The sequence below is a fragment of the Engraulis encrasicolus genome, chromosome 9, assembly GCF_034702125.1.
Source record: "Engraulis encrasicolus isolate BLACKSEA-1 chromosome 9, IST_EnEncr_1.0, whole genome shotgun sequence".
In the NCBI taxonomy this organism is placed as follows: domain Eukaryota; kingdom Metazoa; phylum Chordata; class Actinopteri; order Clupeiformes; family Engraulidae; genus Engraulis; species Engraulis encrasicolus.
The window spans coordinates 6,479,406-6,493,632 of record NC_085865.1 but is presented as its reverse complement, the minus strand read 5'-3'; the positions used below and the strand labels follow the sequence as shown (position 1 = coordinate 6,493,632).

At 41.1% G+C, this 14,227-nt stretch overlaps 1 long non-coding RNA gene across 1 annotated transcript; it reads left to right on the top strand.

Moving 5' to 3' along the window:
• The first annotated feature begins 282 nt into the window (after positions 1 to 282).
• LOC134455402 (uncharacterized) lies at positions 283 to 5,288 on the top strand. The gene is made up of 6 exons (XR_010036105.1): positions 283 to 644; positions 1,480 to 1,510; positions 1,637 to 1,707; positions 2,464 to 2,529; positions 2,673 to 2,741; positions 4,034 to 5,288. It is a non-coding gene; the product is annotated as an uncharacterized LOC134455402 (long non-coding RNA).
• Positions 5,289 to 14,227: the final 8,939 nt, after the last annotated feature.

Sequence of the window (14,227 nt, the reverse complement as noted above, 5' to 3'; positions counted from 1 at the left end):
TGAGGGCATGAATCCATCCAACCGACAAGCGTTATTTTTTAAATCCTCAAAGAAGCCTGTACGTGAACCCACAGGATTGAACTCCGACTGAACCGAGTCTGGACATGAAGGGAACTGCAGTAGCACTCCTTCCCTAAAGGGGTATGCCACTATTTTGGGGCTTAATACAGTTAAACTCGTTGGCTGGGGTTTATAAAGGTGGTAAAGTGTCTTATTTTCCATGTAAGCCGTTGTCTTGTTTTAAGACAAGTTAAAAGAGGGATGTCGCTAAGCTACACTGAAAAAAGAGGGAATGGCGGGTCTTTGAATTAACCTATATAAAGTAAATAGATGCAAAACAATTCATTAACATTCCTTGAGTAAACATGATTTCATCAAATAAGGATAATGTGTTCTTGGAGACTGCTGAATTGGCATGTTTCTAATGCTTTGAATGAACATGATTAAGTTGTGTCTGGGGTGGCCTCCAGTCCTGAGGTGGCGCTAGTGCACCACTTTCTAAGACAAGAAGAAGCCGGAAAGTTTCAAGCCAGAGAATCGTTCGCCCACAGACCTGTGCGTTCGCCTCAGTCAGCCCGGTCCTACTCTTCAGTCTCATCTCGCTGGAATAGTGTTGTCATGTGTGAAGATATACACGAAATTGAGTAAGTAACTGAAGTACTTTCATTTATGGTGGGCGATGTACTACTGCTCTTGTGTCTTTTGTGTGTGGAAGCTGAGCTTAGAGTCTACTACATTTACCCGCGCAGTGCTCTTTGCTTAGTAACAGGTGCACTGCAAACACATGCAGTTGGCTATGCCCCATGTCATTTTAGAAAAGAATGGAAAATATGTACATTTAGGATATTCAAAGGATGTAGTAAAAACTGCAATCTACAATCTAGTTGGTTATCTTCAGTTAATAGCTATATTTGCGCGGGAGGGTCTGATCCGTTAATGGGGGAGGGGTGGTGAGGGGTATGCACAGAACTAGAACTTGATCGAACACGTTGCATGCTCACCTGAACAGAGGGCTGGCGTCGTTTCGGTGTGTTCATTTTAAGCCAAGTATTCTATTTTTAAAGTTTTCTTTTCTTATCCAACCCAGGTGTTTAATGCACACATGCACTTGTGGTCTTAACCGAAGATTAATGAAATGTAAGCTTTCCTGCACACGAAGTCAAAGAACAACCGACCTAGATAGAGTGCATATAACCTGAATTTAAACTTTGCACAGGGAATTGGATGAAACATGTGGGAATAGTATCCTATTTATTGAAGTGCATATCACTTTTTTTTTAGTTGCACTTATGGTGCAATGCAAAGCATGCACTGCCTTATCTCGTTTTACTTTGCCTATATCTTCCTCTTTTAAGTGGAGCATTGTTTACAAGTAGCCTAGTTTACAGAATGCATGCTCCTCATTCACGAATCCTGTGCTGTTTATTAAATGCTTAACCTCACCAATTCCTTCTTTCTTTCTTTCTTTCTTTCTTTAAGGACTTCTGCTGCACTGTTCGAAGTCTGTAAGGTAAGACATTCAATGCTGATTGTCTATAAGGTTTTTATATTGTGTGAATTTGTGTGTGTGTGTGTGGGGGGCTTTTCCCTAATGTTTATGATTTGTCAATCCTTTGGGCTCTTTATGCCTTTTCAGATCAGTGCTGAATTCAAAAGAATAACCACAGTTCCCCTGCAATCCAAGCAACTGTTGCTGAATTGGCTGATGTAAGTTTCTGTATTTTTTGCCTGTCTACTTGATGGTTCCTGAGCAGAAAGCCTTTTTTACTATTGAGTTACACCCATGCATGTTAAAACCCCATAGAGAGGATCATGATCTGCCTTAGTAGTCATGGTACCAGTACATTCATATGCATGTTTCTTTTGGTGGCAGTCAGCTTCCCAATGTTGATGCCATTCATAGAATCCCAAAACAAATCAGTCCCACCACCATTTTTGACCGTAAACATGGGACTATTTTCTTTATACGTCTCCCTTGGCTACTATCACACATGCTTGAAACAATATAAAGCAAATGTGTTCATCATGGTTTCATCAGAGACAAACAGACTTCAGATATGGATTGCTGGAACCATGTCCTGTGGTCTGATGACACCAACATGAACACATTTTTTCGGATGGTGTCAAGCATGTGTGATCTTAACCAAGTGAGTAGTACAAAGTAAACTGTCCCATGCTCATGGTCAAGAAGTGGTAGTGGGACAGACATGGTTTTAGGCTGGATGCATGGCGTCAATATTGGAAATCTGAATTTCTCCAACATGTACCATGACAATTGAAGCAGATCATGATACAGTCTGTGATTTTAAAGGCGCAGAGAGTGATTTTTTTAAGTAGTTTATTTCCAGAACTCATGCTGCACAGGTTACAAATGTTCTCCCTTTCTTTCTTTCTTTCTTTCTTTCTTTCTTTCTTTCTTTCTTTCTTTCTTTCTTTCTTTCTTTCTTTCTTCATTTCATTAAGTTGTACAAGATGCACCATTTCTGAGGACTTCTGGCACAGTGGCCTGCACTGTTCAAAGTTTGCAAGGTAAGACATTCAATTCGGATTGTCTTAAATGTTTTGATTTGTGAATTACAGCATTTTATCTCCTTTCTTGAATGTGTGTGTGGCTTTCTCCTAATGTTAATGATTTGATTGTTAAATCCTTTGGGCTCTTTATGTCTTTTCAGATCAGTGCTGAATTGAAAAGAATCACCACAGTCCCACTGCAATGCCCTGCACTGTTCCAAGTCCACAAGGTAAAGCATTCACTTTGGCCACAACCCTACCCAGTGCACCTTAACAACTTGACTCCTGCTTTAAATTAGCTGTTACCTGAAAGGGGGTGACTAAATATTCCAGTGGTATAAGGAGCTGCTTCTCGAATTTTTATATTTAAATTTTGTCGTACTCTGACCAGTGAATATTAGATTATTGCTTAGTACTAGAATTGGAGTTATCTGAGACAAGATGATCTGATCTGAGAAGTTTGATGACTACCTCCCTGGTGTTCCCACGCTCAGTGTGGAGTGTGACACTAGTTAGTTTGTATGCATTGTGCTATGCTCAACATGACATTGAGAGGCTTCAGTTGAAAGTGAGCAAGCTATCCCACGGTTTCCTTATTCCAATACACTTACTACACAATGCATGTGCAGCTAAACAAAAAGAAATATTAATATCTTCTATGTAGAAACAAGCTGTGTGACGCTTTTCATTATATTGCCCATTGTATGTCTGCCTAGAATATTGCATGTTTTATTTTTAATCACTTAAGTTATCAGGGAAACGTATTGAGATGGGGAAAACTGTAATAACTTCTTATTTCAGCCCCTTGACAGATAAGCCCTGCATGCCATATTACTGCACGCATGCACAAACGCCAGAGAGGTTCTCAATTCATCTCAGATCAGAGAATATCAGAGAGCAGAGAAATGCAGTAGACTTTTCCTTCAAAGTCTCCTCGCAAGGAACAGTATATATCGTACCTGTATATGCATAATGAAACTTGTTCTCTTAATTGAGACGAACTGATCCTTACATCTCTGTGCTCTGAAACACCTTAAATAGAGGATTGGCATCACTGATTGTCTACTACAAGCCCCTTGTAGGTCCCAGCCAAGGACACAGTAGACCTGGGGTGTTGTTCCATATGAGAGTGAACTTTTTTCATTGGCCTGGGCCCACTGGTATTCCTGTGACACACCAAGGTTCATGTCAAAGTCTTGTCATGCTATGCAATGATCTTGCAGGCCATATAAAATTACTTCATGGGTCACAATTGGCCCTGGGTTTGAGTTTGACATCCCTGCAGAATGAAGGCAACTACACAGCTTTGGCTCTGGTATTTGACAACCTCAGGCCAATTCACACCAGCGTTAAATCATCATCCAGGTCCCACATCAGAATTACAACTGAGAATCTTGACAGTGGAACAGAGGACATGCTTTGGACTTTGCACTAACCTACTGCCCAGCTTAATGTTGATTTATTTGTTAATTCAAATGGCTTGGTTAATTTGTGTTTATTTACTTTTGTCTGTGTTGAATAGGTCATGGATGAAGTTGCCGTAGACGAAGCAATTGAAGACATCACTATTGGAATCTGCTCTGACAGAAGATTGGGCATCCCACCCAAAGGACATTGTCAGTTTTAGTGTATGTCTGTCACACACGTGACACCCAATCGGAAAGGACTCTTTTTTTCAGCAACTAAAAAACAGCAGTTATTTTTGTTTCTTTAAGTGAAATGTACCTTTTTTCTAGAGATCAATTTGCTTGTATGCACTTCCAGCTCCTTGCTGGTTTAAGAATAGTACTTGAGTGTGCATATGTTTTGTACATACTGTGTTGATTTTGACCCAAACTAAAGACAAACAAAATACCAAGACTAGACTTAAATAAGACTGGGTAATAACACAAATGTGGTCCACAAAGAGGACAACCAAATGAATGGTGGACTGCCAGATGCACGCGCACATGCATACAGTATACGCGCATGAACGCACACACACGCACACCTACAAGTGTGGACTAATGCACTTAGTCAATGAGCTAAAAGAACTGTATGTAGAGTGAATTTTATTTGTGTCCGATGTGTGCACATGGATGCTAATCCAGCCAGAGAGCACTTTTTCACAGCAACCAAACAAATTATTTTCTTAAAGGTGCACTGTGTAGGATTGTGACCAGAGTAGGCAACTATGCTGCACATTGAAACGGTGCTGCCTATTACCAACTGTGTCCTTTTCATGAATATTTACTTAGTAATAAACGAAAATGTGTTAGTATGACCAAAGTTCAGTAAGTTTACTAAAAATCTGTATTTCTAGAAATTCAAAATGACAGCCAGTGGAGAAGATTCCTCTCTTTCCTCCTCCCCCTTTCATGTATGGAAAGAGCAATTTCCCCAGTCATAACGACAACTTAAAGTTTGGTGGTGGTAAATATTCATGAAAAATGCAACATTTGTGCATGGGCAGCATGAAATCTCAAAATAAACTACTGAAAATAATACACAGTGCACCTTTAAAGCGAATTGGACTTTCTTTTTGTTCACAGACTCTGCTCGTTGTATTTCCTGCTCGTTGATTGGTCTAAGAGTAGCAGTTATTTGTGACTGTCCTTATGTTTTGTATATCTGTGTGCATTTTACATGCGTACAGTGAAAGTCAATACATTTAATCACAGAATTCTTACTCCTTTTTTTGTTTTTGTTTGCACATGCCTGTACATCAAATTGTGATCTGCAATGCATTTGTATAGCCTAGACCTAATATTTTTACCATATTTTTTATTTATTTATTTATTTTATTTTTTTTTGGGGGGGGGGTGGATTGAGACTAAAGAATCATGTTACTGAAATGTAGCTGTATGCATGATTCCATCACCTTCAATAAACATGAAAAAAATAATTTCAAACTATGTCAAAGTTTTGTGTTCTTCCAACATATTTTCTGGTTAATGGAATACCAATTAATTGTTTAGGATTAAGGTGATTTCATCACCTCTGATATAGGTGAAAAAAACATTTTGTGACAATTTAAAAAAATCACATTGTTCCAACACATTTTTATGAGGCTGGAACATGAATAAGTTGTGTTAGGTTGAGGTGATCCAATCACCTCCGTTTAAGGTGATAAAATCACTTAAACCTTACACAATAAATATAGGGGAAGAAATCATGTTGACCTTACACAATTGGATTGTGTGGGACCGATGTACACATTAAAATCATGTAGATCCAACGAATATTTTCTTTCAGTGTAGTGATGCTACACGGATCCATTGAATTTCACTAGCTTAGCGACATACTCCCTCTTTTAACTTGTCTTAAAACAAGACAACGGCTTACATGAAAAATAAGTCACTTTACCACCTATATAAACCCTGGCCAACGATTGTAACTGTATTAAGCCCCAAAATAGTGGCATACCCCTTTAATGGCATGTTTACTTCTTACACAAGAGCTGGGTTTACTTATAAATACTTAGAAATAGAAGCTTGGACCTTTCCCCATAAGGACAAATGCTGGTGAATGTGTGTGTGTGTGTGTGTGTGTGTGTGTGTGTGTGTGTGTGTGTGTGTGTGTGTGTGTGTGTGTGTGTGTGTGTGTGTGTGTGTGAGAGAGAGAGAGAGAGAGAGAGAGAGAGAGAGAGAGAGAGAGAGAGAGAGAGAGAGAGAGAGAGAGAGATATTCATTCCTTGGAACATAAAATCTCTGCTGCAAAAAGGTCAAAAGACTTGTTCTTCATTTGAAGTAATCAACCACCTTTTATACACTCTACAATAATAGTATTCAGCAATGTTTACAAAAATAAAGTCAAAGTGGACTTTGGGGCTGTTTCACCAGATCCACTGCTGTGCGTTGTGGGCGTCTTTGAAGCTCTGCGATGTGAGAAAATAGAGTATTTTTTTTTCGTTTGTTTAAAATTGTTCAGTTTGGGATCATTTCACTTTACCAGCATTAAGAAAAGGATGGATATTGTGAGCATCATTATCCTCTCACAGACTGATTCATCTTCACTTGTTGCTGAACATCCCACAATGAGCATTATCGTCATCATCATCATCAGAGTGAGTTATGTTGCTTTGATGTGTTGCTTTTAGTCGTATGGACAAACAAAATGATGTGGCCGACAGATAGACAGGCTGCCCCTTCAATTCCTGACAGCTACTATGAAAGGGGGAGTTTCAGTCCTGACATAAACAGTGTTGCCAGAGTGGTAGGTTACCCGCCCAATTGGGCTGCTTCGGATGGCTGTCTGCGGGTAAAAACGGGAATAATTGGCCATTTGGCGTTTTTCTGTAGTGTCATGCCCATAGCAATCAATGCAATTTGTTGAAATTGGGCGGAATTTGGCGCATTTTGGCGGTTTTTGAGAACCTTTTGGGCGGGATTTGATCAGACATATCTAGTAACACTGCTGGCCCTTCTTTTCCTGACAGCTACGATGAAAGGGGGAGTTTCAGTCCTGACAGAAATGCACTGCTCTCCTCAAATATTGTGTCCTCTCATATTACACAAGGTACATGTAGGCCACTCCTTTTGAGGGAGTCAGCTCTATGTTCCCACAACCTATTGGTCCCACGGCTTCTTCCTGCTACTCCTTAAAGACACACTGTGTTTTAGTTGTTTATTTCCAGAATTCATGCTGCCCATTCACTAATGTTACCTTTTTCATGAATACTTACCACCACCGTCAAATTCTCAGTAAACTTTCATGTAAAGATCAAATTTGGCAATAAGCAGCCCAGTTTCAATGAGCAGCATAGTTGCAGTACCTTTTTTGACCATTTCCTGCACAGTGTCCCTTTAAATAAATTATTCAAATATAGGCCCCATGTTCTAGAACTCTATGCTCCCACGTTTCTGATTAAACTAAGAGAACCTGCCTTTGGAACATAGGGCCTAAATTTGAACAAATTCTTAGACATGTGGGAACATGGAGCAGCAGGAATATGCTGTGGGACCAATGGGCCTAAAAAATAATGTTAAAAGTCTTAGTAACGTGGGAACATAGACACGTTCCCCTCATTGAGAAGAACACTTTCCTTGAACTTCATAATCATCAGATTGAGTTACTGTACGTTGCTTTTGAGTGATTGTTATCACTTGGCTCTCTATGTCTGTCAATTGGTGAGCTAAAACAGCACAATGTCAATGTAGCCTGAACAATGTCTTTTGTGTTGTTTTTTTGTGATTAATATAATGAGCACTTAGTCCATCTGATTATCTCTCTCTCTTTCTCTCTATTTTGTATGTGTGCCTGTGCAGACGTGTGTTAGTGTGTGTGTGTGTGTGTGTGTGTGCGCGTGCGTGGGTGCGTGCGTGAGTGCGTGCGTGTGAGTGTGCGCGTGCGCGTGTGTGTCTTGGTAAATTTGTGTGTGTTTACGCTTGTGGGTTATTGTATCCCTGTGTGGCCTCTTTGCCTGTGCACAGCACTGTCAACATTGAAACTTCTCTGGGGTTTGGTAGAGAGGCATAGAGAGGCCACTGAGTGAGGCATAGAGAGGTCACTGAGTGAGGCATAGAGAGGCCACTGAGTGAGGCATAGAGAGGTCACAGATGTCCATTGCAACCCACCACATAGAAGGTGAAAAAGTGGATCGCACTCGGGTTCTTCTTTTCTTCTTTTTTATTTTTTATTATTTACATAGCAGCAGAAGTGTAGACAAACGTTTCGGCTGTTGCCTTCGTCAGTGTCTCATCAGTGTCTCATCAGCCACTGACGAAGGCAACAGCCGAAACGTTTGTCTACACTTCTGCTGCTATGTAAATAATAAGACATAAAAAAGAAGAAAAGAAGAACCCGAGTGCGATCCACTTTTTCACCTTCCAAGTTATTCAACTGGAGACGCACCACACGGAAGAGCGCGGTGTATCTGAACTAACCCACCACACATGCACATACGTACACGTGTGCTCTCTCTCTCTCTCTCTCTCTCTCTCTCTCTCTCTCTCTCTCTCTCTCTCTCTCTCTCTCTCCTGTTGTGGATGCGTGTCACCACTGACTGGCACTCCATTTAGCTGATGTCAGTCTCGCTCACTACTCTGTAAACACCGGCTCCACTGTGGAGGACGGCCCTGCATATTGGAATACACCCAGTGTGACAATCACTTATGCCGCGGTCACACCGCACGGCGTTGAAAGAGCTAAAACGCTGCTGACTCCTGCCTGGAAAGCACAGTTCAGGGGCGTTGAACGAGGCAAAAGATTCAACCTGAAGCGTTCGACCAAGAATCTTGACCAACCGAAGCTCGTGTTTAGAAAAATGTGAACATTCCATTGGCTGACGCCTGCCAAGCTCATTACATATTTTTAGATGAAGTTCAACTTTTGACGCTTTCGGCTTTTCACACTTTTGACTCTAGACACGCTTTGTGGCTTTTAATGCTTCTGCCGCCTGCTCTCCCATACAAAGTCAATTACTTCCGCATCTTTCCACGCACTCAACGCTGGCGATGTGACCGCGCGGTAACTGTCATATCCTCCTCCTACTGGACTAAAGCTGACATTGCACCTCAAGTCGCAACATATCAGTTTTTCCCCCATTGTCCACTTCCATCCTAATGATGGAAACAAGCAATGGAGATTTTTATATTTTATGTATTTAATAATTATTTCTTTTAACGTAGCCTCTTACTACAAATGGGGTCGCCGGGGGGCCTATTCACTATTTGCTGAAAATACTCAGCTAAATCATAACAACATTGCTATGACAGTGCCGAGAGTCTTGAGTAACAGATTAAGAAACATAGACATTTAAATTTTGGTGACAGTAAGGTTATAACATAGGTGCTGCGCTATGAGGTTAAAAAAAACAATCTATGCTGATTTAATGGGGTCCTTTTTCTGTCACTTACATTGTGGGTGTTTTTGTCTGATTCAACTCTATAGTTGTTTAATCAGGTCTAAATATATGTCTAGGAACAGCTGCATGAGGAAATTATTGAAAAATCTCCCCTGTCATGTCCTGTCACATTTGACACAGGGGCGTTGCTAGTCCTATTTTATAGGGGCACGTGCCTGGGTATTGATTTGCTGTGCCCCGGGATGAGTTTCACGAAGAAAAAACAACAACCTTGCTACCTTGGAATTTAGCTCAAGTTTGGAAAACAGATTAATCTACAGAATGTGCACACAATGGTGCACATTTACTAAACTTGCAATAATAATATAATTGATTTACAAGCTTTTTAAAATATATAACTGGCAAAAAAAATGTGCTCACGCACTTCACATGCTCGCAGTATCTCCCGGTGCCCCACTGTGCCCCTGTATAGCGCTGATGCCCCTGATTTGACAGCTTGCTGTGCAGTCATAATTGATTTGCGCTGACATCTGACGTGTCCAACATGGCTGTGTTGAATAAAATGAAATCCCATTCAGAATGAATGGAGTCGTGTTGTGCACATGGCCTCTGTGCCCTCTGATAGGCTTGTAGCTGTCCAATTTCAGCATACAGACATCACCTGGTAATCTCTCATGAGCCCTTTGACCTCTAATATGACCTCTACTCCTGAATTTCGGCAAACCATGTCACCTCTAGAACGCAATACTGATTGAATGACGTCTTTGAACTCTGCTATGTCCATCCCTGATTGTAGCTTTACCATGTCACCTAGAAAACGCAATACTGAATGAATGACCCCTTTGACCTCTCACAGGTCCACACCTTCATGGAACGCAGCACGTCCCCTCAAGACAACACTGCTGACTGTGTGACCTTTGTGACCTCTAATATGTTCCACCTTGGAATGTAAGCGCATCACATCCCTTCCGGAAAAACACCACTGACTGAATGAGCTCAGTGACCTCTCACGGGTCCACAAGGGCGTGTAAACGTCCTCTCTCAGCATGTTCTGTGTTAAAGCTTCATGAGCTGAGGGGCAGTGGACGGAGACAAACACATTGGCAAACACACACACATGCACACGCACACACACACACACACACGCACGATGCAGGCACACATGCATGCACACACATACTCACGCACACACAGGGTGTGCACACACATACACAAACACACATACACGCACACACACACACACACACACACACACACACACACACACACACACACACACACACACACACACACACACACACACACACACACACACACACACACACACACACACACACACACACACACACACAGAAAGAGCTCTGAGGACTGGATCTTAATGAATAATGGAGAGCTATTTTTATCAGAGAGCCACTGAGCTGATACCAGGCCTGAGAGGAAGGCTGTGCGTGCGGACGTGCGTGCGTGCGTGCGTGCGTGTCCACAATGATGTCACTGATGACACTCATTCAGCACTCACCCCATCTCATCTCACACATACAGTTTGAACACACAAACTGACATGACACAAACTGATACAGGCTGGCCCTTCCCCTCCTCTCCTGGCTGCTGGTATGAACGGGCGATTTCAGTCATGACAGAAATGCATTGTTCTGAACCCCTCACAGGGTGAAAAAAAATGTGGGTGTGATTAATCAGACAAAGATTGTCAAATATATTGACTATGTCTGACACAAAGTATAAAAAAAGAAATGCATTGTTCTCATCAAATAGCATTATTATGTCATCCCATTGAGTATTCTCTTCTCTTCTCTTCTCTATTCTGTGTGACATATCTTTGACTCATCATCATTTTACAACTGTGTACTATAACTGTGTATTTTTAGTTTTGCTTTAACCTTCTTTTTTTCAAGGAACATCAAATCTGTCAAGGGACAAAAGATGGAAATTAACCTCATGGCTATAATCTTGTGTATTTAGCATTTTTGTTTAAATGCTGGTAATATATGCTGTCCCTTTTTAAATAAATAAACTTGTAAACTTGTTAATTTGAATTTCTGTACTTTTAAAGTAGATAGATAGATAGATAGATAGATAGATAGATAGATAGATAGATAGATAGATAGATAGATAGATAGATAGATAGATAGATAGATAGATAGATAGATAGATAGATAGATAGATAGACCAACTCTTCCATACCATTTCTGTGAGGTATAGTTATGTCAGAGATTTTGCTGTCCAGTTAATATTCTAATCATGAAACAGTACTGGACAACATGTTTTGTCCATAAATAATGTGTATGATTTCTTGGTAACCAATGTTTACACAACCCGATGTAGCCAGCAGACTCATTTGAATGAATCATGAATGTTTCCTAGAAATTATTTATCAGATGCATGATGAGCTGGCCATCTACATTTCATTAGCCCACATTGAAAGTCGCAGCATGTCTGAGAAACCCTCACAGCTCCTCATGAAAATCATCATCATATTTGTCAATCTGTGAGATGATGCATCCAGGCAGGCTGGGAATTGATCTGATTATGGGCAGAAATCCAAATCGGACTGAATTAATGAATTAATTAATTAACAAACAGCTGCTTCATCCATGTATATAAATTACTTATTTAGACACAATGAATAGTTCATAAATCCACTAGTCATGGATTATCATGCAGTCAGAGGAGCTTCAGGGAATACTCTAGACCAGGGGTTCCCAACCTTTTTCAACTTGGGGCCCTCTTGAAATTTACAGAAATGTTTGGGGCCCAACTTGAACCCAATAAAACTGAAAAATTAAGTCAACAGCAATACACTCACAAATATTATTTTCATTTTTAGAAAATTGTCTCAAGGCCCACTTGGAATACCCTCAGGGCCCAAGATTCAAGTTGTGAAAATCCCTGCAGTGCAGCAAGGGCGATACGAGACACTACTAGACTATGTCCGTTAAAAGCAGAATGCAAGCATTTCAACATTAGTTTGGGGTCAGCCCAATATTCCCACGGCCCATTGGTCCCACAGCCCATTGGTCCCACATTGCTAAGACTTTTGCGTTTTTTCAAAATTAGGCCCAATGGTCCCACAGCCCATTGGTCCCACAGCCCATTGGTCCCACATCACTAAGATTTTTTAATTTAATTTTAGGTCCGTTGGTCCCACAGTCCATTGGTCCCACAGTCCATTGGTCCCACATCACAAACAGTTCAATGGGCTGTGGGACCAAGGGACCCACTAGTTTGACGCCCTCTCTGTACTTCATATGGTAATCAAACATTTCAAACAAGCGACTTAAGGTTAGTGTTAGGTTTAGAGTTAAGGTTAGGGTTAGGGTTAGGTTTAGGGTTAGGTTTAGGGTTAGGGTTAGGGTTAGGGTTAGGTTTAGGGTCGTATGACGTAAGCGGTAAGTACCGAAAGGGCGTCGAACTAGTGAGTCCCGTGGGACCAATGGGACTAAAATTCAAATAAAAAAGCAATGTGGGACCAATGGGCTGTGGGAACAATGGACTGTGGGACCAATGGGCTGTGGGACCAATGGGCCTAAATAATGAAAAAAAGTCTTAGTGACGTGGGACCAATGGGCTGTGGGACCAGTGGGCCGTGGGACCAATGGGCTGTGGGACCAATGGGGCGTGGGAACATAGGTACGCTCCCCATTAGTTTAAAGAAACTCCCGCACACTGACCATTTCGCTGTTCTTTTTTTAATAAACGACGTTTCGGTACTAGACCTTCATCGGGCAATTCAGGTTGCCTGATGAAGATCTAGTACCGAAACGTCGTTTATTAAAAAAAGAACAGCGAAATGGTCAGTGTGCGGGAGTTTCTTTAAACTATTGCTGAGCGACCCATGGTGCCATCTCCGACGCACCTGCCAGCTGAGGTGTGCGAAAAAAGCCGAAGTTTAAGCATTTCAACATTGCCATTGGCTGTGGCAGCTGTCGCCAAACCGCATCATAGATAATTTGCATAATATTGGCTGGAATTCAACTACAAACTGTCGCTCGAATCGCCTCTAGTCGCCCGAATAGCTTTTGTCCGTTCTGACGCCCACGACTCATTACAAAGTCAATTACTTCCGTCGAGGGAATCGCTCATGACTTCGTCATTGCTTGGTCTATTTGTGCCTTTGCCGTACTCTCCGCTGAGGATCCTCTAAAGAGGTTTGGGACCAATATTTGATATGGTAGTTGGAAATCATAGACCGCACTAATATTTGCCAATTTTGTATCAAAAGTGTGTCAGCACATTAATAACTCATTACTACTATCTATGTCATTCTGCTGTCACTGTCACCAAGGAGGACTAGTGGGAATATTCAATTTATCCATCTACTGTATGTCATTACCCAAGTAAACATGCTGGCTGTGACTCAGTCACTCAGAGGCTTTAAATGGGCCAATCCATCATGCTCCCATTTCCTCCATCAACAGAGCAGATCCGCCCTCTCCGTTAATGGCTGCATCATTTCTCTACTCTGTATCTCCTCCATATATAACAGAATAGACTACTAGAACAGACTACGCTAGACTATATGCGGATAGAACAGAATAGAATAGAATAGAATAGAATAGAATAGAATAGAATAGAATAAATAGAATACAATTACAATTAGAATTAGAATATACTTTGTAGAAGGTGATATACGTGACATCTTCAGTCAGATGCCAGATCTTAAACAAGATATACAGTATGTGTTATGTTTGATGCAGGGGTGGAGCAGGGCAATCATTCCTGGGCTCAGAGCCCTCCCTTATTGGTGTTGGGGGCCCTATTATTATTATTATTATTATTATTATTATTATTATTATTATTATTATTATTATGGGAAGTCATGGGAAAGCTGTTATGGCGTCAGACTTGTAGCCCAAAGGTTTCCAGTTCGACTTCTGACCTGCCAGATTGGTGGTGGTGTAATTAACCAGTGCT